The sequence below is a fragment of the Rousettus aegyptiacus genome, unplaced genomic scaffold (assembly GCF_014176215.1).
Source record: "Rousettus aegyptiacus isolate mRouAeg1 unplaced genomic scaffold, mRouAeg1.p scaffold_m13_p_2, whole genome shotgun sequence".
Taxonomy (NCBI): domain Eukaryota; kingdom Metazoa; phylum Chordata; class Mammalia; order Chiroptera; family Pteropodidae; genus Rousettus; species Rousettus aegyptiacus.
This window is the reverse complement of record NW_023416295.1, coordinates 4417730-4441650: the sequence shown is the minus strand read 5'-3', so window position 1 is coordinate 4441650 and position 23921 is coordinate 4417730. Positions and strand designations below refer to the sequence as shown.

Genomic DNA, 23921 nt, shown 5'->3' with positions numbered 1-23921 from the left:
GCTCCTGTCTGTGTGGCGCTTTTTCCTGGCATTCCGCCGCGGACATGCTGTCGGTTGTCAGGGCCATAGAGCATCGGCCAGGGAGGGTGGCTGTGGAAGTTGACAATGGTGATGGGTGAGCAGTGCCCTGGCCAGAGGGGACTGCAAAACTAGTCTTGCAAGTTTGACGTTGGGCGTGGACCGGGACCGATGGCAGACCTGACGCATCTTCGTGAGACAATGGGCACCCTGCAGCCACCCGGCTTCCACCAGTGTCACCTCTGGACCACCACCGCCTGCTGTCCTGCAGTCACAGTTCCTCCTGGCTTTTATAAGTGTTCACGCTAAGCTGCACGTAACGTGTTTCTTGCCTGGAGCTTGGCATGAACAACGAATGATCCCTGGGCCTTGGGCCTCCAGCTCCTTGCATTCAGGGTCAGCTTGCGCCACCCATGGGTCAGGGAGGGCCAGTGAGGGGCGCTGCTTCTCAGCCTCTGCTCCAGGTCAGACACCGGGCCTGGACTCCAGGCAGAGCTCGAGGGAGTGGTGGTCTTGGCGGCCAGGGAGCAAACCAGTCCCTATACTTCAGTGATGGCGATAGCCCCAGAGACGAGTGGGGGCGGGGCTGTGAGCCCACTGCAACCTCGGCTCCTCCCACACTCAGATGAGATCCCCTGCCCCCCCTCCCCCTGCAGGCTCACTTCCTGGTCCCCCAGGCACCAGCCTTCTAACTTGATAGGCCAAGGGCTAGGACAAGGGGACAGCTGGAGGCACCCAGACATTGTTTAGGCCAACCCCCCTACGTCCATCATCCCACCACCGTAGACCAGGGCATTGATGACTGCAGCACCCGGGGGACCCAATGGCTGCAGAGCGGGCTGGCGTGCTGCAAGGGAGAGCAAAGACCTCAAGCCCCCACCCCACCTGGTACGGACGTCCGGGCCCTCCCCAACATTTCTGCAGGTTCCTAGGAGAAGCAAGTCAACGAACGGCAGTGTGGGTGCATGCCCGGCCTCCCCACCCCAGATGCACTTACGTACAACACAATGTGGATTGACCTCAAAAACATCATGCTGAATGTTTGAGCTCCCCGGCACCTCTTGCTCTGAGTTCTAGAGGGCTGAGCGGGCCGGCTATCACCCGTGCGTCACCCCGAAGCTACAACACAGGCTGTGTGAACGCCAACCAGGCTTCGACTGTAAGCTGCCGGACAGCAGGGCCCACTGCAAGGCCCAGAGCTGGAAACACTGTGGAGTTTAAGAATCTTCATTTTTGTCCTTTTAACTGCTTGGCCCTGCAGCCATTCCTCGCAGTCCCTGACCCTTTCTCCCTGGGTTCTGGTTGCCACCATCCCTCGGGACCCACCTTAGCCAGGTTCCTTTGCCATCTCTGCTTTCCTCCCAATCCTAGGCCTCCCAAACGCCTGAATCCCCCTCCTACAGCAGGGTCAGAGGGGAGCCCAGAAATGTCCACCTGTGTATCACCTAAGCGATCTACCTCTGCAGATGCTCCCTATGGTGGTCGACTTACAATTTTTTGACTTGATGATGGTGTGAAAGTGATACACGTTCGGTAGAAACCGTATTTCAAATTTCGAATTTTGATCTTTTCTTGGGCCAGCGATATGCCGTATGATACTCTCCGGTGATACAGCTGTGACCCCACGGCTCCCGGGCACGGGATCACAAGGGTAAACGGCGGATACTCTACAGTACACGGCGCCGTCAGCAGTTTGTGGGTATCACGTTCCGAGCACGTTAAAGGCAGGCTGGGCGGAGCTGTGATGTGCAGTAGGTGAGGTGTATTAAACACATTTTCGACTTAATGGTATTTTCAGCCTACGAGTGGTTTATTGAGATGTAACCCCGTCATAGGTTGAGGACCATCTTTTCATTTCAGCTAATCTTCACCAACCTCCCCAACCAAGAAGGCGGTTTTATTAACAAGCCTTCCTCACAAAAGCGCCCCGCACCCCCAAGATGAATTCCGCCGTCCCCTGAGATTGCAAAAGCTGCCACAGTCATTTTTCTTTAAGAAGCAAAATTTTCCTTGTTTGCATGATGATATGAATGCTGGCTGAAAGCAGCAGATTTTGTGCCAGAGAGAAGGTGTTGTTACCGAAATGGGTATTGCCTACTAGCCGCTCGCTCGCTTGCTTGCTGGGCACCCAGCGTCTCCACCCCCAGCCTGGAGGCCAGCCACTGCAGCCAGAGCCAGCCCCCAGGAGGGGTCAGCCTGCGGCCCCTCCTCCTTCCTGGGTTTCAGCTCTTTTCCATGCCATTTTTTCCACCCCATAGGAGGGAAATTAGTGAGTCATTCAGAAAAGCTCTCTCCCACAGCTACCTTCCCTAACCCCAGCCCACAGGTTCTCAACTTCGCTGGTCCTTAAAATAGCTCTTTTCTGCAAACTGATTTCCATGGAGATCCAGCTATCTGAAAGCCTCGAAGCTTTCTGCAAGGCAGCAGGCCCAGCTCTCAGCCTTCACTCCAACCAGAAGAGACCCTTTGTAATGCAAATGCATGGTCTCGCCCTGACAGGACCACCCCCCTCGCCCCAACCCCCGACTCCCACCCCGCACCCACATACACAAGGTCCCGTTGTGGGATCGGCACTGGCAAGTCGCAGAGCTCGGGTCAGTTGTCATTTTATGTGTGGATGTCCGGTCAGTGCTGGCCGCGCTCTCTCAGGCCGCAGCCTGGGCTCGTCTGTGAAGGCTTTTATCCCACGTGTGTCTGGCTGGTGGTCGCCTTCATTCCGCATGCATCGATGGCATGTGCTGGGCCCTGGGGGTCAGCACCTTAATTAAGGGGACCAACAGCGGGGAGGGGAGAGGTGGTATAGCCTGGGCTGTGGGGTCAGAGAGAATGGGGTTTAAATATCTTGTTTTTCATTTCCTAAAAATACTGGACACTTAGCTTTTCTGAGCCTAGGTCCGCTTGTCTACAAAACGGGGAGAAGCATGCCTGCCGTGCGGTGCGCTGGTGTGAGGTGAGCTCGGCTCTGCAAAGCCTGGGAGCCTGGCCCTCGCAGACATTCACTGACAGCCCCCCTGGAGACAGGACTGTGGGCAGGACTGCGGGATCCTCCGTGCAGGAGCTGAAGGGGAAAGGTCCAGGCGGCCAACGGGGCCTTCAGGGACAGTGGCGTGTCCTGGAAGGAGGTGGGCGAGGGCCTCCCAGGTGTGGGTGAGACCATGAAGTGAGCAAGGCAGGAAACGAGGAGCAGGATGAGACCGGGAAAGCCTTCAAGGCAAGGGGTGTTGAGAGGCTAGTCGAGGCCAGGTGCGCTAGTTGAGGCCAGGTGGCCTGGCAGAGGCCGGTAGGGCTAGTTGAAGTCAAGGAGGAACTAGTTGAGGCCAGAGGAAGAGGTTGGCCTGCGGGGGGCCTGTCGGATTGTTTTAGTTACCTAGACCAGAGCTGCTCAGGTTGCCTGACCCATGGGAGCAGACCTTGGGGACATGTAAAAAGTCCTCGTGCAGATGCCCAGTCGCGCCTCACGGGCAGGGCTGGCCAGCGCTCCTGGCCATTCGGGAGGCGGTGGCGGTGCCGGTCACCACGTAGCGGCAGCAGGTCTGTGCCCCACGGCAGTTCCGATCGGCCCAACCCATGGGCGACTCAGCCCGGCACTCCCGTTCCTCCTTCCACTGGCTTCTTCCACTTCCCTAAACAGGTAAGTGGCTCCCAGCTCATGCTTCATCCTGCCGGGACGTGAGCAGACAGCGACATGCTGCTTATATGTTTAAGAAGGTCAAGAACGGGGTGAGGCAAGTGAGGCACCCTGGGGAAAAAGGGAAGGGCAGGTGCTCCGGCGCCCACCTGAGCTTGAACCCGTTAAGGGTAGCGCCCTGGAGCCCCGCTCACCTCACCCTGGCTGTGGCCTGCAGATCAGGTGGAGGGGGAGCACTGGGTGCCAGGAGCCGAATTCCTGTGCACAGCAAGCGGCCCTAGCTGGCGCCGTGGTGAGGGGCAGAAGGGGCGGGCAGGAGAGGTCGTCCTTTGCATTGTGTGGAATTGTGTCTTAGAGCACGGGCTGTAAATTGAGTTTCATGGCTAATTTTGAGCCTATCCCCAGAAATTGTCTCGCTTCAGTTATTTTAAAATAGTGTCCAGTTTAGGTAGCGGCTCAGAGCCCAGACTCTGGAGCCAGAGTCCTAAAACATGTGCCAGAAACATGCCAGGCTCCGGAGCAGGCTGCGAGGACCGTGGGAATACGGCATTACCCCAGGCTTCCAGGAGGGGCAAATGCACCAGCCAACTGCTATATTGCCGTGGGGGAAAGGGTGGGATGGCAAAAGACCCCTGCGATAAACTTCCTTCGGGGGTTAGCAAGGAAAACGCATTATGATGTAATATTTAGGATGAACATTATCATGATGGTGAGGATCTTAGGCCGTGGAATCACACCGCTTGGGCTTAGCCCCGAGCCCTGCCACTGACCCACTGTATGACCTTGGCTAAGGACTCAAGCTCATGTGGACTTACTTTCTCCACCTTTAAAAAGGAGGTAATGATAACATCGACTTCCCATGCAGCCCGTTTTTTTAAAATCTGATATTAACATTTAACCGGGCATCCTGTATTTTATCTGGTAACCCGAATGCTGCTCCATCTACCTGAGGATCCAGGTAAAGGCTCTCTCCACCAGAGCTAGGGGACACCGGGCGTCCACAGCTGGAAGGAGGCATCTTTGACTAGATAAGGTACGCGCCTATAGTGAACAAAGAGCAGAGATAGTAAATAGCACCAAGTGCAAACTGGGCTGTAAGTTCCTTCTTCCCGTCAAACAGAACCGACTGGAAGCTAAGGGAGTGTTTGTTTCAGGGCAGAATTTTTAAATATGGAGGGGAGCTTAGAGAAGGAAATATTCCCTGTTCACTTTTCATTTAACTCATAAATTATCTAAAGTTAGTTTCCTACTAGCTGCTTGACTTCGGACAAGTTATTTAACATCTCTAGGGAGACAGAATTGATGTGAATCCAGCCACATTAACTACTTTTAAAAAAAACAGTCAATACACTTCAGAGGAACACAATGAATCTGAGGAGCTACAATGTATTGCTCACAATACCCAGGATACGATACCATTTACACTTCCAGAATACGATGCAAAATTACTTAGCATGAAAAGAATCTGTAAAACGTGACCCGTCTTAAGAGAAAAGGTAAGCAATTGAGATCGACCCATTCCAGCTACTGGAATTAGTGAAGATGTTACTGTAGGTATTATAATGATGCCCAAGGACAAAAAGAAAAATACTCCTGAAATAAAAAGATAGGAAATCTCAGCAGTGAAATAGATGTTTTAAAAAGTCAACCCAGAGTTCTAGTTCCCATGGAAATATTCTTCAAGAACGAAAATGAAATAAGGACATTTTCAGATAAAGGTGAAAGAATTTGTTTCTATTAGATCTCCTACAGAAAATGTTAAAGGGATTTTTTTAGGCCGATGGGATATGATAATAGGCAGAAACTCAGCTCTTCAGGAAGAAATGTAAGCAAAGGGAATGATAAACATACAGATAAATTTAAAAGACTCTTTTACTCTCAATTTCTTTAAAATATGATTCTATAAAGCAATAATGATAACATTGTATTGCAGGATTGATAATGAATGTAGATGTGATACTTATGACAATTGTAGCATCAGGACAGAGAAGGGTGGGAAAAGAAGCTACATGATCCAAAGGTTTGCATACTTTACACAAAGCGGGACAATATTAACCGTAAATAGACTGTGTTATGTTAGAAAGTGTCCATTTTACTCTCTAGAACAACCACTAAAGAAGAGAATTCTTAAGGAGCTGTGCTCCTCAGTGGTCTCTGGTTCCACATCCATATTTCCTGCATATGTCTGGTCCTTTGACCCTTTTCTGTCCCATGCTGGTCCCTGCCCCGATTCCTTCACTCTGCAAAACACCTTCCGACAAAAGTCCACGGGGAAGACAGACCTCGCCAGAACCGGGGGCATTGGATGGTTACTGCAGAATATCACAGCAACCACTCACAAGTAACTATTACACATTTCTGTTCTTAAAATTCTTCAGTCCCCCGACCACTGGAAGTTTCTCCCTGATGATATTCTCTTTCTCTGGGCCCAGCTGGTCCTTCCTCAGCTGAAAACTGTCCCCAATCTTATTATCACTTTGTCCCGTTGGACAACCTGGCTCTCTGGCTCATTCGAAACCCATCCTGGCCGTGCCTTGGGGGCCGTCACTTAACAATAGCCCTGACCCTCCAAGATGTTCTGCTACAAAAAGATAGTTTTCTCCCTGAAAAATTCCACTACCAGCTTTTAACCATTTTCCTCACTTCTGCATGCAGATGTCCAGTCAAGCTGTCTCCGGGTTCCCTTCTCTGTTAAACAGAGCAATGAGCTCCTACCCAGACTTGCATTAACCTATTATCTAAGTTCTGGGTCAAACAAGTACCTGAGAGGGATGAAAACCCACCCCCAATGGATATCATACCACAGTAGCCCCCTGGGGTCCCACTCGCCACCCCCTGCCCCGGCTCACGTGGCTCATTTGCTCATCCACAATATAACGTATTAAGCCCTCCTAGGTGCTAAGCACACAGAGATTGTCACCATATTACATATATGACTCTCCCAAAAAAGGCTTTTTCAGAAGGCTGCAAAGAGGATAAAAAGCGTTCTCTCCAAATCATCTTCTCATTACTGATAAATGCCGGGCCGCCATAAGGCCACCTTACGAAAACCAAGTCTGATATGAAAAGACACTCAACGTCACTAATCATCAGAGAAAGGCAAATTAAAACTCCAATGAGATACCACCTCAAACGCGTCAGAGTGGCTATCATCAATAAATCAACAGACATCGGGTGTTCGGCGAGGATGTGAACAAAAGGGAACCCTCCCTCACGTGCTGTTGGTGGGATTGCAAATTCATGCAGCCACCGTGGAAAACGGTGTGGAGGTTCCTTGAAACATTGAAAATAGAATTACCATATGGTCCAGCGCCCCCACTTCTGGGTATTTAGAAGAATTCTGAAACACTAATTTGTAAAGCTATATGCACCCCATGCTCATTGCAGCGTTACTTAGAATAGCCAAGATATGGAAGCAACCTGAGTTTCCATCCATAGGTGACAGGATAAAGAAGCCATGGTACGTACAATGGAATATAGCTCCGCCTTTACAAAAAGAAATCTTACCACTTGCGACAACACAGATGGACCTAGAGGGTGTTAGGCTAAGTGAAATAAATCAAAGACCAATACCATGTGATGTCGCTGATGTGCGGAATTTGAAAAAACAAAGTAAATGAACAAACAAAACAGAAACAAACTCGTAGATATAGAGAACAAATTGTGGTTGCCGGATGGGAGGGGGTTGGGGGCTGGGTGAGAAGGCGAAGGGATTAAGACGTACAAATAGGTAGTTACAACATAATCACAGGGGTGTAAAGTACGGTGTTGGGAATATAGTCAGTACTACTGTAATAACTAAAAAGAAAGGGAAAAAAAGGGAAACCCAAGTCTGACTGTAAAAGCTTTATTCCAGGCATCCGTCGCTACTAATGAGCCATCTCCAAACTTAGTGGCTTAAAGCAGTGCGGACGCTTATTTTGCTCACACGTCCGCATTTGGGGTAGGGCTTGGCCCCTCTCCTCTCGCCCTCATTGGGTGAGCTTGAAGGCTGGGTGGGGGCAGGACCCATCCGAGGGGTCGTTCATTCGCAGGCCTGCCTGGTGGCTCGATGCTGGCCGTTGGCGGTGACAATCCCTGCGGCATGGCCTCCGCAGGCACGAGGCAGTGCTTCTGCTGCTTTCTAGCTTGCAGCAAGCCCACATGCCAGGGGACAAGAAGCAGACTCCCAGTTTTTGTGGGAGATGTGTCAGAGAACACGCTGACAAGTTTGAAAACCCCGCCGCTGTAAAGAGAAATGTTGATCGCCACCGATGGGCAGCAAGGGGGAGAGTCGTACTACGTAACCCACAGACAACTTCTTTAAAATCCTCATCGTCATCTCTCCCCCTAAAATCCACGTGTCCACACTGCATGGCAGCCCCACTGTTCCTCTACTCTCTCTGTCTCCCTCCTGCCAACCCCCGGACCTCTGCACGCGATCGTCCTCCCTTTCCTCTCTCTGTCCTAGCTCATGCAACCCTTTTCTCTCACGTTCAATTTAGACTTCCCCTTTTTCTCTTTCTCCAGGGTCCATTCCTATTATTTCCTCTAAGGAAGGTGGGAGGGGATAGGTTGTTACTCCAATATTTTCATGTGTATGTGTGTGAGTGTTTGCAAATTAACCCAGTAATTTGGATAGACTAGACATCTTTGTACACACGTAACCATGACTAGAACTACACGCACCAGAACGTATAGGAAACGGGGCGCACTTGAGGAGGACCTCAGCGAAGAGACTGGTCACAGAGGTGCGAGCAGAGTTATGAGAACTACCCAAGGGTGTCGAGGCACCCAGGGACTAGCAACAGCAGGAAGCCATCCCTTCCCTTCGATCTGAAGGGGGGGTGGGATTATTACCCGTGGCACTGAGAGCTCGTGCCAGCAGCTGAGGCAGAAGCTGCAGCCACAAGAGAAACCGTGAAGGGCAGGAGGCAGGAAAGGTGAGTCCTGCCTCGTCCCCAGCCCCATTCTCCCCTACTGGTTCCGTCCAGTGGCCAATCCTAACCAGAGGCCAGAGGGCACGGGAGCGCAGGTGGCGATACTGTCCGTGGAGGTGAGCGCCCCAGACAAGGACACACTGAGAGGGACAGGGAATGCATGGAGAGGAGGGTGGGCAAATGGAAGGGGAAAAAATCACACGGCTTGTCGCAGAAGTGAGGAAGATCACCTTTTGATGGCAACTCTTTCAAACGATACATACATTGGGAGTAAAATATGTTGGGAGGACCGCATGTCCAAACGATTAAGAAAAACAGATATCGACAGCAATTAGCATGACGGCCATTCTTAATTACGCGAGCTAATGAAGCGGGATTCCTGGCATGACTTCCTCCAAAGTAATTTATATTTGGCTTAGGAAGCAGAGTGGTTTTTATAACAGATTGTTCTAATTATGTTTTGCTTATGTTAATACGAGGGTTCGATTCCTCAAGTAAATACCACCTGATCCCAAAGCAGGATGGCTCGAAAGTACGCTGAGCACCAGGTGGAGGCCAGGCTGGGGCTTCGCCATTTGCTGCAGGCGATGCAAAAGTCAACGGACGTTTTTGCTTTGGTTTCTCGGGGGCTGCTCTCCAGCTGGTCTGTAGAGGCGTGAAGGGCAGCTACTACATCTCGTGCTTCTGGATTCCTCAAAAATAATAGCACCAAGACTTCACTACATATCAGCATCATCTGCAGATTCTCAGGCCGGCCAGAATAACGCATTCTCTCTGAGTGGTGCCTCGGACTCTGGATTTCAACGAGCATTCCAGGTCGTTCTGATGTCAGATGTCAGGGCATCGTATAGAGAGAAATGCTTTTCGAAAGGCTGGACACACGATTCATACACAAAGGAGGCAAAGTGGTATGGTCGAGCAGGAAAATAATCCGGGGTCAGAGCTGGGTGCAGATGCCCACTTCACCATTGATGAGTTGAGGCCAGTTCCCTAATGTCATTTGCAAGAAGGGTAAGACTTGCCCATAATCGTACACTTGGAGGGAATAACTAAAGAGTGAAAATCACGATTAACATATAGTGGCACTTGCTATCTGTGCCCAGAAGCTTCTTCTTGGGCGAGCCAGTCTCAGGACAGTAGGGCTCTGGGGGTCCTACCTTCGAAGTCCCCTGAGGACGGCACCTGTGAAATATACCAGCTCCGATGCCCGGCACCGTGAACTTGTACTCCCCGAGCGCCACCCTGAGATACCGCATTTCCCACACTTCAGAGTTTCTGAGGCTCACTCTTTCCTTGTTTCCACTCGGGAAATTATTATTCATCCCACAGCATATGGACAACAGGTTTTTTACCCATTCGCTCTTGCCATTGGCATCATCCCATGCGACAATATGGTGTTAACAAAAAATATTAAAACTCGCCGTCTTAAATTTTTGGTTCTGGTTCATAATGTAGCATAATGAGAAGGAAAATCTTTCACACAGTCCCAGTGGTGCAGAAATGATTCTAAATATAGGCTCCCAGATGACAGAGGGGTTGTTTTATGTCATTCTGTGATTTCTTTTTCACAGTGTGTTCTATGTGCGGGAATAAAAATTTTTAATGAAGTCAGAATGTTAAATTTAAGTGAACCTTCGCTCTCTGTTCATTGCAAAATGCACTTATTACATTTGGCCAGCTGTGCATCAGACCCCCGAGCAGTAAAATGAAAAGCAGACCTCACAACGCAAAAGTCTAGATTATGCCCCAAATCTAACTACCACTGTGTGGCTTTCCTAATCTTTTTCCGCTTAACTAACTTTCACTGAATACATGTAAAAAGAATTTCCAATTACTCCTCTTAAATCACCCTAACTGGACATGAATATGTGGTAATATGCGATTGAGGAATATTTTATGTAATATTATCCATATCCCAGACGATACATAATAAGCTTCCCTTTTATTTATTTGTATATTTTTGTCAATAAATAGCCTGTGAATACTGCTTGTTATGGGAAATGAATTTGAATTGCAAACTGTTCCAAGCAAGTCATCAGAACTTTCACCTAAAACTCGGATACAGAGTCTGTAGTAACATCAGGGACTATCGTATCTGATCCAGCTCTAGACCTGTGATTCTCAAACATAGGTAGCCGCAGAATCACCCAAGAAGCCCGCTTAGAAAGGCAGTTTCTGGGGCTACCCATGGAGAATCGGATTCAGTAGTTCTGAGGTGGTGGGGAGGTGGGGGGGCAGGGTGCACAGAGGTGAAAGCTAGGACAGGCATTTTAAAGATGCAAAAGTGAGCGGAAGTTTTTGCTTTGGTTTCATGGCGGCTGCTCTCCAACTGGTTCATAAAGGCATGAAGGGCAGTTACTGCATCTCGTGCTGCTTCCGGGTTCCTCAAAAACAACAGCACTCAAACTTTGCCGTGTGTCAGCGTCACCTGCGAAATTCGTGCGGGTGCAGGTTCTCGGGCCCGCCAGCGTAACGCGTTCTTTGGATCTGGGCGGTGCCTGGGAATCTGAATTTTAACAAGCATTCCAGCTAGTTGGGGCCTAACTAGTTCTTTTTTCCTGGAGGTGCGCCTTCTCTTTCATTTGTACCTGCTCATCCCCTCACCTGTGAACTAACCTAGGCGTCCTCTTAAGCACTGGACTGAAGGCAGGTGTATATCTAGGATTAAGTAATGTTCTTTGAGCTCTTGAATTTCTCTTGGCCTGACCATCTGACAATCTTTCTAATTACAAGAAAGGTAAATTCACGAAACTCCAGGGGGTTACCCATCTCAGGAAGGGTCTCCTCCTGGTTGTCTTTGGGCCAAATAAAAGTGCACTGTCATATGTATTTTTACTTGATCCTCGCTACACCATAGTTGGGTTTTATGTGCATTTTACAGTGGAAGTAACTGGGTTTCAGGGAGGTCAATGCACTTGGGCAAAGACACACAAGAGAAGTAGAGAGTCACGTCTCCAAGCCTCATCTCCATCTTTAAAACCACTCCTCCCAACAGCTCGTCAGGAGTTTGGTTGTGTGCCAGGATATGTGCAGGTGGGTTAAGCATTTTATGTTAAAAAAAAAAAATAAGCCAGTTACCTCTCGGAATTAATTTTCTTCCCCAGAGGAGATTACTTTCCTATTCATAGAACAGCAGCCACACAGGAAATGATTAAAATTCTAAGAAAAGTCTCCCTCAGGCTCCATTGTCAGACCTTTTACAATGCTTCCACCTTATGGTTAGAGATGAAAATAGAAACCTGAGCCAAGTTCCGATTTGCCCCTGGTTCTCCAACCCTCTGTCTCTGCCCAGTGCTGGGCGGGGCTTGGTGGCACTGTTCCCTTCAGGGTCAGACACGTGACCTTCACAAACCTAACTCTAGAACTTCCAAAAGTGCCCTTTATGGTTTAGATGGTTCTGTAGCTTTGGCAGTCTGCTCGGAGGACAGGAACGAAGCGCCACGTGGTTCTGCTTCTGAGCAGAGCCCACTCCCTGGTCCACAGCCGGCCACTTTCTCAGTGTTTTCACATGGCAGAGAGCAGGGGGGCGGGGGGGTGGGGGACTTGTTGCTTCCTCTTCCTGGGCAAGAGGGCCCCACCCTTACGACCTCATTTAACGCTAATTATCTCCTAACAGCCCTATCTCTAAATATAGTCAGTTGGGAGTCAGGAAGTCAGCATAGAAATTGGGGAGGGGGGACACAATTCAGGCCATAGCAAACACATTCAGTAATTATCCAGGAAAGCAGCTTTGGAAAGATGCAAATGGACAACTTTCTCAACCAAAGACAGACAGTTCTGTCTGAGGAGTTACACTCCCAAAACCTTTGTCTCCAGAGAAATGGATGATGTATCAGGAAGTCAACATGTGATGCTACCAGCCCTCGAGTGGGGCCCCCCAAAAATACACTTTGGCTGCTGAATCTGGTTGCACAGTGTCTCGAGCAGGGTTATATACAAACCTGTCTGTGTGCCCTTCCTGGGAGGCTTGCTTTAACCACGATGGCTTCCCTGCTGTGTTCCAGATAAATCAGGCAAACTCTGGCCTTAGGCCTGCCTTAGGCTGGGCTCCTTGAGACTGGGACTGCTGTGCAAGCGGATTCATTGGAGAAACGTTCACAGCCCAGGCATCGGGCTAGACACTGAGGGAGGCGGGATGGGTCAGAGGAGGACGTCAGGCAGAATTGTAGTTTAAAGAGAAGCCTCGCCTCAGTCTGTCCCCTGGAGGGCTCCAGGTGTACATCACATCACGAGGAGTGTCCCATGTACAGAAAAGGCCATAGGACACTTTTGCCCACTCCCATCAGTCATCGGCCACCTCTTTGAAGGGAGGCAGCTCCAGGGAAGGGGACAGGCATGAGCCTTCAGCAGCCAACGCCCACTGTGACAGGGAGTCGGGTACCCTGGCTGCTCCACGGGGCTAGGTGGCTGCAACCGCACCTGCTGCAGAGCCTGTCATCTAGCTGCCCCCTGCGCCTGAACGCCCTCTGGCCAGATGACCTCTGAGCTAACTCCCTCACCTCCGTCGGGCCTCACCTTCTCAGTGAGGTCCACCCTGCCACCCCGTCGTTGTACGCTCTGCACCTCCCTCCCTCACCAGCGCCCTCGCTCCATTCCGCTTTGCCTGTTTGTCCAGAGCTCTCGGCACCCTCAGACATGCATGGTTCACCTCGTTAGCATGCTCGGTTTCTTTGCGGACAATCTCTCCCACTAGAATAGGAGCTCTCTAAAGGCAAAAGTGCTGGTCTCACCTTAGCACCTAGAATAATAGTGCCTGGCATAAACTAGGCAACTAATAAACGCTTGCTGAATTATTAGTTAAGTCTTAAAGGGGTCCTGACCCATAGATAAGAGGCGGTCAAGACCCCAAAGAAAAGACTGTGATCTTTCCTCTTTATAAGAGTGCTATGCTAGCCAGTCCATTAGGCTGTCTTGGGGTCCACAGGAGGGGTACCGACACCTCCAGGAATACGTGGATAATTTCATTTTGGGCTTCAAGTGGATGCAAAGTCACCATTGGGCTCTGTGTGGCTGCTCAAAGCTGTCCTGCCCGATCCAACTGAGGACACTGTGATCACTGGATGATGATAGAGTTTCATCCAAAGATAGGGAATGCTAAGATATGGAGACACTTAGACGTGACCATGCTCCATAAACACTAAGCAACACCAAGCAAGGAATTTTCACAACTTCTTTAGAGGATGCTAACTAATATGAGGTTGCATGACCAAGTCCACAGCCCACGTCCTATCTGCCTTCCAGAGCAGGTGGGTACCTTGAACAAATCCTGAAAAATATATTATATATATATATATTTTTTAAATCATCTCTTCCTAGCCTTCCAGGTAACTATTTACTCCTAGCCTAAATGAAATGGGCAAAGGATTTAGGTAGATACTACCCAAAAAAGAATGAATGATGAGTAAACAAATAGACAGGAAAATGTTCAATTTTACCAAAGAAATGCAAATCGAAACAATAATCGGACATGATTGTCATCTATCGAACTAGCGAAGATTTTTATTTTTTTATCATACGACCAAAACTGGTGAAGCTGTGTCGACAGCGGACATCCCGCAACGTGGGCCAAAGTGTAAGGCAGCAAGGGTCGGCGGGAAGCTGCTGTTTAGGGAACTTGCTGTCTTCCTAATCTTTGACCCGATAGAATCGGAACTCTGCTGGAAGCCCATCTTACCCAAAATAATCTGAAATTTGGTGGTGGCGGGGTTGGGGGGAAGCCTTTTGAAACTAGCAATAGGGTTTTATAGCAGGACTCTGAAGGCAGGAAGAAGGAGGGAAAGAAGTAGATTACTTGGGTAAATACGATCAGTTCCCCCCAATTTTTTTTCTTCGGTTTAACTTTCTATCACGAGGACAATGTTTTTCTTTCTTAAACAAATCTGTGAAGAAACGGTACTCCTGCTTTTTTCCTCCCTGTCTGCTTGAGGGTCCGCTGCCGTCATGAATGACACAGTAACTATCCGGGCCAGGAAGTTCGTGACCAACGGGCTACTGTGACGGAAACAAATGGTCGTCGATGTCCTTCATCCTGGAAAGGCAACGTTACCTGAGACGGAAATTCGGGAAAAACCAGCTGAGATAGACCAGCCCGCAGCAGATGTCATCTCTGTATCCGGGTTCCAGACCCACTTCGGTGGTGGCGGGACGACCGGCTTTGCCATACTTTACGATTCCTTGGAGTATGCAAAGAAAAATGAACCCAAACATAAACCTGCAAGGTATGGCCTTCATGAGAAAGAAAAAAAAAAAAAGACCTCGAGAAAACAGCGAAAGGAACGCAAGAACAGAGTGAAGAAGTTAGGGAGGCTGCGAAGGCCGAAGTCGGTGCCGCCGAAAAGGAACAATGATTCATCGGTGACTATCTGGTGATCCGATTTTTCATGAGAGCGTTAATAAACTGAGAACTTAAAAAGAAAAAGAAATCGTATTGCCGATGACAATAGTGTTTTCAAGTTTCTAAGACATTTTATAAATCCCAGATAATTGTACGATAAAAGGCCATTGCCTCTGTCAAAACATATTCTGTTAACTCAGGCTGAAAGGCCGTTTGTACGGTCGTCTTCACTTAACTTGACTTAGCCCATGAGACAGATAATAGATATGAACTCGGAATCAATATACGCGAACCGTTTCGCCAGGGACACAAATGTCAACTGTGCCAGAGACAGACTTCGGAAAACGTGTGTGTGTGTGTGTGCGCGCGTGTGTGTGTGCGCGCGCGCCTGTGTGTACAGATGCGTGCAAGGACAACTTTGTCATTTACCCTGTGCCTAAGAAATAAAACTCCGGCATTGGGTTTCATAGTCGGAATTGCTGATTTCATGTACTTTAGATGGTCGAATCATATTCCCAGTAGTTCTAAGACTTCCCCTGTACATGGCTCTTGAGCCACATTAATAACTATTTTATTTTCAAAATTCAAATATTTAAAAATAAAAAAAACCATTTAAAAATTTTTTTCTGATTTCTCTTGATACTCCTCTTTGAATGTCACTCACTAAAAATCAACCCAAATTATATTTTTTCTATCTCACCCAGAAGAGAAGCATCAGTAACATATTTCATTTTTCAGGAGAGAGGCGTTCCCTCGTTTCTTTTAAAAAATAACATCAACCCACAAAATGAGTCTCACGTGAAATGGGATTTAAGGTTTGTGTTTTTTAAAAACTTTGCAGCAGGAAGGTTGTTTATAAGGTTATTAGCAGTTTTCAGCTTCTGGTTGGTATGGTACCTCTATAGCAGAGGCTTTCTCTGATTCCTTCATGAACATATTCACCCAGACTTCATTTACCCTGGAAGAAAATAACAGAACTGAGCTGTTTAGTTGCCCAAAGGGTGAAACAAACTCCCACCCATCAATCTTGGCAATGAAATCGCAGGTGGGAATTCGGGGTTGTGGGGGAGGAGAGGAGAAGGTGCCATTCATCACCATGCAGGAGACCTGCCCTCCTGGTCCCCGGTGAGTGTCACCGTGCGGGCTGGCAGAGTCGGCAGGCAGACCCCCCACACTGAAGCATGAGGGGCTGTTACCTCCCCGACCATGAACCAGGGCCTGAGAAGGGCACAGAGGGGTCATAGCCCCCTGCTAGGAACCACCTCCAAGCCTAGGACCTGGAGTCACACTTGATACTTCTGCCAAGAGACACAGCGGTCATCTCAGATGTTGGCGAAGGCAGGCAGGGGAGGGCGGGAACTTCCGCTGCGGGCCTCTACCATAAAATTATGTCTCAGGGGCTTTCCTGCTGTAAAATTCTGAGTTTCCACATTAGTCGAGGCTCTCTGTTTACAAGGACGAGAAACTAGCTATAAATGGACCTGAGGCAGCGTAGACAGCGGAGAGCCGGTGCAGTGCGGGCCGCCGGCGGAGGGTGGCTTCTCCCTGGGCCCCGGCCGGTCCCGGGCTGTTCCTCTGCCCGCCTGTTCCTTCTTGCCGTGCACAGGTGGCTGCCCCGCACGTTCTTCATCTCCCTGGCTTTGCCCTGGCTCGGCGTGGCTGCTCCAGACCCCGGAGCCCAGCTCCCCACGCTCAGAGCCCCAGAAGAGAAACGTGGCCCAGTGTGAGTCGAGTGTCCATGGCTGGCCCAAGGAGCGATTGGTCAGAGAGACCCAGTCACATGCTGGAAACAGCCACCCAGGCCCCTGATGTGCTTAGAGGGAAAGAGAAAGGACGAGGGGAGGGGCAGGACCCCCCAAAAGTCTGCAGCAGAGTTGGCAGCTCCTTCCTTTCCCAGCCTTCTGGTCCTTGGGGTTCAGCACAGGATCTGCTAGCTCCCTGAGAAGCACGAGCTGAAGGTCAGAGTGAGAGATTGATGGAGGGGGATTCCGGGAAGGAAGACGGGTTGGGGGGTGCGGCCGCCGGACGATACTGGGGGAGCTGTGAGACCATGACGCAGATCGGGTCAGGGAGGGAGGGTGAGCGGGAGGGAGGGGAGGTTGGGAAGGAGGCCTCTCTGCTCCAGCCACTATGATAAGATAATGTGTGTGGGGGAGGCAAGGGCGGGGGGTGGGGAGCCTTAAATCACAGACATTTGTTTTCACAGTTCTGGAGGCTGGGAAGTCCAAGGTCAAGATGCCAGAAAACTCTTTGTCTAGTGAGAGCCCTCTTTCTGGTTTGCAGATAGCCATGGAGACAGAGATAATGTCACAGGTGTCCCTTCTTATAAGGGCACTAATCTCATTCCAGAGGGCTCCACCCTCGTGACTTGTCACTTCCAAAGTCCCTGCCTCCAAATACCATCGCGTTTGAGATTCTGGCTTCAATGCCTGCATTTCGGGAGGACGCAAACATTTAGTCCATAACAGTACCTGAGAGGTGAGGTCAGAGGAGTCTCACGCATCTCGGGCCTTGCCTCACCTGACGAGCTTTTTCGTTGGTTGGAAGCATGGCCATTGCTTCAACGTGGTGATGGATTCGCGTGCGGAAGCAGCTAGGGCCGTCAGTGGATTATGCTTCTGTCGGTAGGAGATTTGAGAGGCACAGTTCAAAGCCAACACAGGCCCTCCATTGTTTTAAAAATGTAAAAACTCTCCTTATCTTGAGGGCTGTACAAAAACAGATGCCAGGCTGGATTTGGCCCACAGGCCACGTTTTGCTGACCCTGGGTTTAAATGACAAGTTAAGGTTTCCGTTGCTTGCCGCTGAGATCCTTGGGACTTCTACAAGAGGTAAGTACCGCTGACACAAGATGCTCACGTAAGGCTGCTTGCCATGCTAACTCCTATGGCCTTACAAACCTGCAGAGCATTTCTGACTTCAATGTTTGTTTGCACGAGAGGATGTTTCCCTTTTTCTCTGTCCTCTCCTGACCTCTTGAAGCTTATAACTTAAGGCTATGGTAATGGGTGTGGGGTAGGGGCAGGACTTCTGTAAAGGTAGTCAAGACTTGCAAGGAGAAAAGTAATCTCACAGTTTAATAAGTCATAGTGGGATCATGAGCAAGAATCAAAGTTTCGATTGTCTTTAGATACTTCCCCTCTACCTTCCTTCCCAACCAGACCAGTAAGGTCACTCGCTTGTGCCCCTGATGGACACACACACACCCCTAACTAAGAAGAGATGGGTAGAGCAGAGAATGGTTGACTAACTTAGCCATCACAGGGGTGGAGGGCATGCTGGACCCTGAAGAGATGAGGCCTTGAGGAAAAAGAGAGAAAGAGAACTTCGAAAACTGGGGCGGGTGTGGTGGGGGAGATTCTTTGGATAGGCTGTGGAAGGGAGAAGGTGTCACCAGGCAGTGATCGAACAGTGCTTGCCCCAAGGTCAAGGGCAGGGCCCGGGCTTGGGCCCACGGGGAGTCTCAGAGGCAGCTTAGAAGAACAAGTGAGACCACTCCTGATTTGTCACCCCATGTGGACTCTGTAAGGGCTGGACTAGGTCACTTGGACCTGCAGGAAAGGATGCTGGGACATTTCCCCAGAACCTAGCGTGTTCCCTGGCTAGACCGCTCTGCCCCGGCCTGGACCGCCCTGCAGTGCGGAGAGAGCCAGGCTGCGCTAGGGTGACCGGGATAACTGGAGAAGCCATTTAGTTAGCATACTCCGACGAAACTAAGGATTTCCAAGGAATTCTTACCTGTAGGGAACCTTAAGAGACTGAGGTCCAGTGTGTGCTTTGGGTTAGAAAATGTCCCTTATTGGAAAGAAGGGGTTCAAGACAAAAAGCTGGAAGGCGTGTGCAGCCACACGCCACACAGAGTGGCCAGTCCTGAGCCCCATCTCTGTAGACTGTGTCCCCCGTTGGCACCTCCTTATCTGAGGTCAGGCTCCAGAAGGCCAAGCTTTGGGCATCTGGATTTGCAGAGCAGGTTCGACAAACTGCTGCTTCGGATTTAGCTGTTCTTAAAGACCAAATGTCAACTCGGTCCCTCAGCAAAGGACCATACCCCACGCCACGCAATATTTATTTATTTCGATTCACGATGCTACCCCACTGCTGAGTGCTTTCTCCAAGGTTCTCCTCTGGAGAAGGCAGGGTTGGGTAGACACCCCGCAGAGCTATTAACATCCCGTGAGTCATCTGAACAGTGCTTTTGGAAATGGCGTCCCCTTCACTTTCTGTTTAAGGCGGGGAAAGAGATAATAGTTCTAACATGTGGCAACAGCGTTCTCTAATGTCCCAGGTCTACTCGAATATTTCTACTTGTAACTTGGGGGTTATTAAAGTTTTTTTTCTCTCACCAAGAGACACAGCTATTTAGAAGAGAGCTTCGCTTTCTCGGCAGCTCGCGGGATCAGAAACTTTCCCATGGATTGCTTAACGCGAAAGGTGCGTGATGGCAAGAGTGGGGAGTTGACCTTCTCCGTCTCCTGAAGATTTTAAAGCGGAAAACCCTGACTTAGTGACCGCCTTTGGGGGCACTACCATTCTCTCTGCCCAACCCTAGTCGTCTCTTGGGTCGGCGTGCTGTGTCAGTCAGGGCTCTTGGGGGGCAGATGAAAACAAAAACCCATCGTAAATCAGCTTTGGTGAAAGGTAGGGGCGCATAGGCTTGGGCAGGCGGACTGGCCGGAGAGTAGGGCTGGGCTACTTTCGGGAGTGGCCGGAAGCAAGGACTCTGCCACTATCAGGACTCTTGGTTTCTGGTCTCCACTTCCCCCACGTGTTTGCTCCATTTATTTTTTTTCAGATTAACCCTTTTGCGAGTCATGGGAGGGAATACGGCCACTACTGAATCCTGAGGCATAGTGTCAGAGTCTCTAAGCAAAGTACAAAAGGGCCCCTCTCTCCCGGATCCTGTTAAGAGATTCCTGTGAAGGACAGTGATTGGCGAGGGTTCCTGCGCTCACCCCTGGGACCAATTTGTTGCATGAACGGGCAGGTAAATGCCGTGGCTGTGGCCGAGAGGGTGAAATCCGATCATAAAAGAGTAGAAGGGGAGCTGAGCAGTCTGAACAGGGAACTGTCTCTTCCCTTCCGTCTAGAGGGAGCGTCCTGGGAGACTGACCCTTTGTCACATCAGCTGTCAGACGTGGGCACCCGCTAGTGCACCAGAGCCCTCTCCCAGGAGTTTAGAACTGGGCCATGGATGCCAGCTTGGTCTGCGGCTTGTTTGTCCTGAGAAGCCATTGGAGGAGCCACGTCTTCACGTCAGGGTGGGAGGACCCAGGAATACAAAGAGCGGGACCGCAGCTCGGAGGGGAGAGGAAGCGGCAACTCACAGGGCAGGCAGGGGCGAAGCGCGGGGCATTTTGACGGGATCTGCCTCCTGGTTCCAATGACTCTCGGTGTCCAGCCACATCCCTGCTGCCAGCTCTGTGCGACACCCTCGTCCACATAACCCCCCCTTCTCTTAAGGATGCTCAAATTGCACTTTGATTGCTTGTAATCGAAGCATTTTTGATACTCGAGCTCATCCTCAACAAAGAAACAAACAAAACCGGCCAGGACCCTGACACTCTGACACACGGCGGAGCCTTCCTCGGTTGGATCTGAGCTCTGACTCTTACTCACTCTGTGACATCAGTGAAGTTGCTTGACCTCTGTGTGTCGGTTTCCTCACTTGTAAAAGGAAATATTGTTGGTAGCTACATTGTAGTGTTATGAGAATTAAAAGAGTTGTTCCACGTAGGACACGGCGGATTACCGGCATGTAAAAATCACTTCATAAACATTAGCTATTACTCACAGTAGGGATGGGCAATAGGGTCTGGGAGACAGTGTAGCCAGGGATCATATTCCCAGCTTGTTAGATGTCGAACCCTCTGCTCACTATCCCTCCACGAAAATTGAATTTTACTATAATGCTCGTATCGGGGTATAAAGATAAAACCCACCGCTGGACACTGTCATTTTTAAAACACGAGATCCGAATGTCAACGCCTGTATAAGGAGCGGAGGATGAGACTTGCATATGGCTTCATCTGTGTGCTCAGAGATTCTTTATAATGAAAATCTCTAGTAGTGTTTATGCATGCGCAAATGCAGCAACACAGAAGAGGACGAAGAAAAGCCAAGGTGGGGTGGGGGTGGGGGAATGTCAAGCAACAGACGCCTTTAAGGCAGCAGCATCTCCGCTGTCGGCAAAAGCGGTGTCTGGAGGAGCCGTCAGTGGTCAGTGTACCTGAAACCCATGTTGACTGGTGACCCCACCAGCCTTCGGTTTATTCCGGCAGCCAGCAGCTGGTTAACACAGTGACACGGTTAACCTAGCTTACTTTCACTTTTAGCGAACTGCTTTTGGGAAGAGTTGAAAAGCGTTAAAGATCAAGAGCAATTTAAAAAAAAAAAAAAAAACAAGAAATTATGTTTTAGAAAAGAAGGAAAGCAGGGGGGCAAAGAACAGAAGAGAATCAAGTCTCTTTGGCACTGGCACCTAGCTGGCCTTTTTTACTTTGTATTTCTGACATTCGTAAATAATACACGGTCAGATCCGCCTTTCTTGAGGGTGAGCTCCTTGAGGTCGGGATCCGCGCCTGGGCTGTCTTGGTCCCCCCACACAGGGCTCACCCTTGTGCCTGACCTACACTGGCACCCAATTGTTTGCACTTGCCAATCAAAGGATAAAGGCCAAAAGGAATAGGACGAGAGTGAACAGGGCGATTATCCGAAGGCTGGACTTAAATTCCTCAGAACTGGAGCATCTCTGGGGGATTTCCCAGATGACATGCGCAGGCATTGATGGTTACGCTGAAAATCTGGAAGATTTTAGCGGTGGGAATGCTGTTATATTAAATCTGGTCATACTTTGCTTCAGTGAAACTAGACTTTCCACAAACAAAGCTCCTTGATGAGTGATGCCTCTTCCACTCTTCCACGAGCAAATTTACGCTGCTTAACACACTGCTACGGGAAGCTCGGGATATTTACATTTGTCTTACATCCATGAGAGGCTGTCAGAATCCTTTTCTAGATGGTGCTTTCCAGCAAAGCATGCTAAATCCTTTAGACACTATTCACCGGAACAAATAAAAACTCTTCAGAGCCGTAATTTATCTTCAGGGTATTCAGACAACCTCATTTCCTCCTCCTTCCTATTACCCCTCCCCCATCCACCCATTTCCCTCAAGGTCCTGGGACGCGCGAAAGCCTCTCCATCATTGACTTTGCTCTTCACCAGGACGCCCCTCCCCCACTGGCTAATTTAGGAATTAATTACACATCTTTTCAAATTGTTCTCCGTTTTACATATTCTAGTTGAGTTGCATTGTCAGCTGAGACAAAGACTGGACACTGGAGGGCAGTGGGAAAAGGACACAGACATTAGAGTCAAATGACCTGTGTTTGATCCCAGGTCTTGTCACTAACTAGCCTGGTGTCCTCGGGCAAGTTCCTTAATCTCTCTGTGCCTGACATTCCTCATCTGTAAATGAGGATGGAGATGCTAAAAGTAACTACCAGTAACTCTACTGAATAGGGTTGTAGGATTAAAATAGTAACAATATGTGAAGTACTCAAAAGAGTGCATGGCCCACAGCACTTCCAAAAGTTTGCGCTTATTATCTCCCACAGAGCCTAGCGACCGCTGTCCAAATGGTTCTATCAATGCAAACACGTTCGTTTCCATAACTTTTTCTTGCCTATGTAGTAGATGCATAATATATAACAATTAAAAAATACAGAGGTATAGAAAATACATAATAAAAGAAAACCACCAGCAGTACCACTGCCCAGAGATAATACATTAGTATTTTTATATATTCTGTTCATTAATTAAACAACATTTACTGAGCAGCTAATACATAGGAAGCTCGATGCTCTTGCAGGAGCTATAATGTCTATAATAAACAGACACAGCTCTTGCCTTGTGGTATTTACAGTCTAGTGCGGGGAGACATACCTTACCCAGTAATGATGTAAACGTGAAGCCGCAACTGCAATAACACTATAAAGGAGGGGTACGTGTGTAGTAGAGATCACATGTAGTTGTGAAGGTCTGTTATCTGAAGGTCGTGAGGCAGTGACCGCCAAGCTGAGAATCGACTCATAGGCATTAACTCAGGGACTTCAGAAGGGAAGAGTGTGCCCAACAGAAGCAGAGTAAATCCAAAGGCCACGCTGAGGGACAGGGCATGGTGAGCAGAACGGAGTCGGAGGGTGGCAGCAATGGGCACTAACAAAGCTGCTGAGTTAGGGGGAGGGCAGACCTAGCAGTTTAGAAATTATATTCTCTATTCGTTCAACAAATTTTTCCTATGAGTACACTTACTTTACGCGAACTGGATATACACCATATACTGCTTTTATTATGAACGTTTTTTGCACAATGAATATGCAGTAATTTAACTCTTATTGTTGCAAATAGATTGTTTCCAACTTTCCACTGTTAGTAACGCCATGACTGTTTTCTCAATATGATGGACATTTGCCAAATATTTCTTGGCATAAATTCCCACAAGTGGAATTTTTGGTTCTGCAAATTTGTTAGCATATTTTAACCATAATCTTGTTTGAAAAATTTGCATATTCAATTGTCAAGATTTGATGCTATACGATTCTATGATCTTTTGAGGTTGGTATCACTGTTACATTTGGAGGCATTCTTGGCGACATTCAGAATCTGCTTTTTTATTTTCTTCAGTGTATGAGGAAATCCTTTCTATTTCTGATCTCTACAGTTTCTTCCCACAAGTTCAAACCAATCAGTACTGGCTGCCAACTGAATTATCTTTTATGACAGCTCTAGAAGCCTGACTGTCCTACACCTGGGCTCCAAGGAGACTAGAGGCTTTCTTATCTCTCTCTCTCTCTGAAAGATCTTCCTCTGGACTGGAGACACATGGAAAGAGAAGGCAGCTTCTGAATTCCTTTCCTCTCCTCTAGCCTCCTGCTTCGTCCAGTTCCATTTTCATATAGTAAATTCACTAAATCGTTAAAAGCAGGTAGAGCTCAGATAATTCTATTACAGACTAAGGTTTTC

The 23921-nt window shown here is 49.0% G+C and overlaps 1 pseudogene; it reads left to right on the top strand.

The window, feature by feature from the left end:
- Window positions 1–14418: 14418 nt before the first annotated feature.
- On the top strand, window positions 14419–14912 carry LOC107504950 (annotated as a pseudogene).
- The last annotated feature ends 9009 nt before the right edge of the window (window positions 14913–23921 follow it).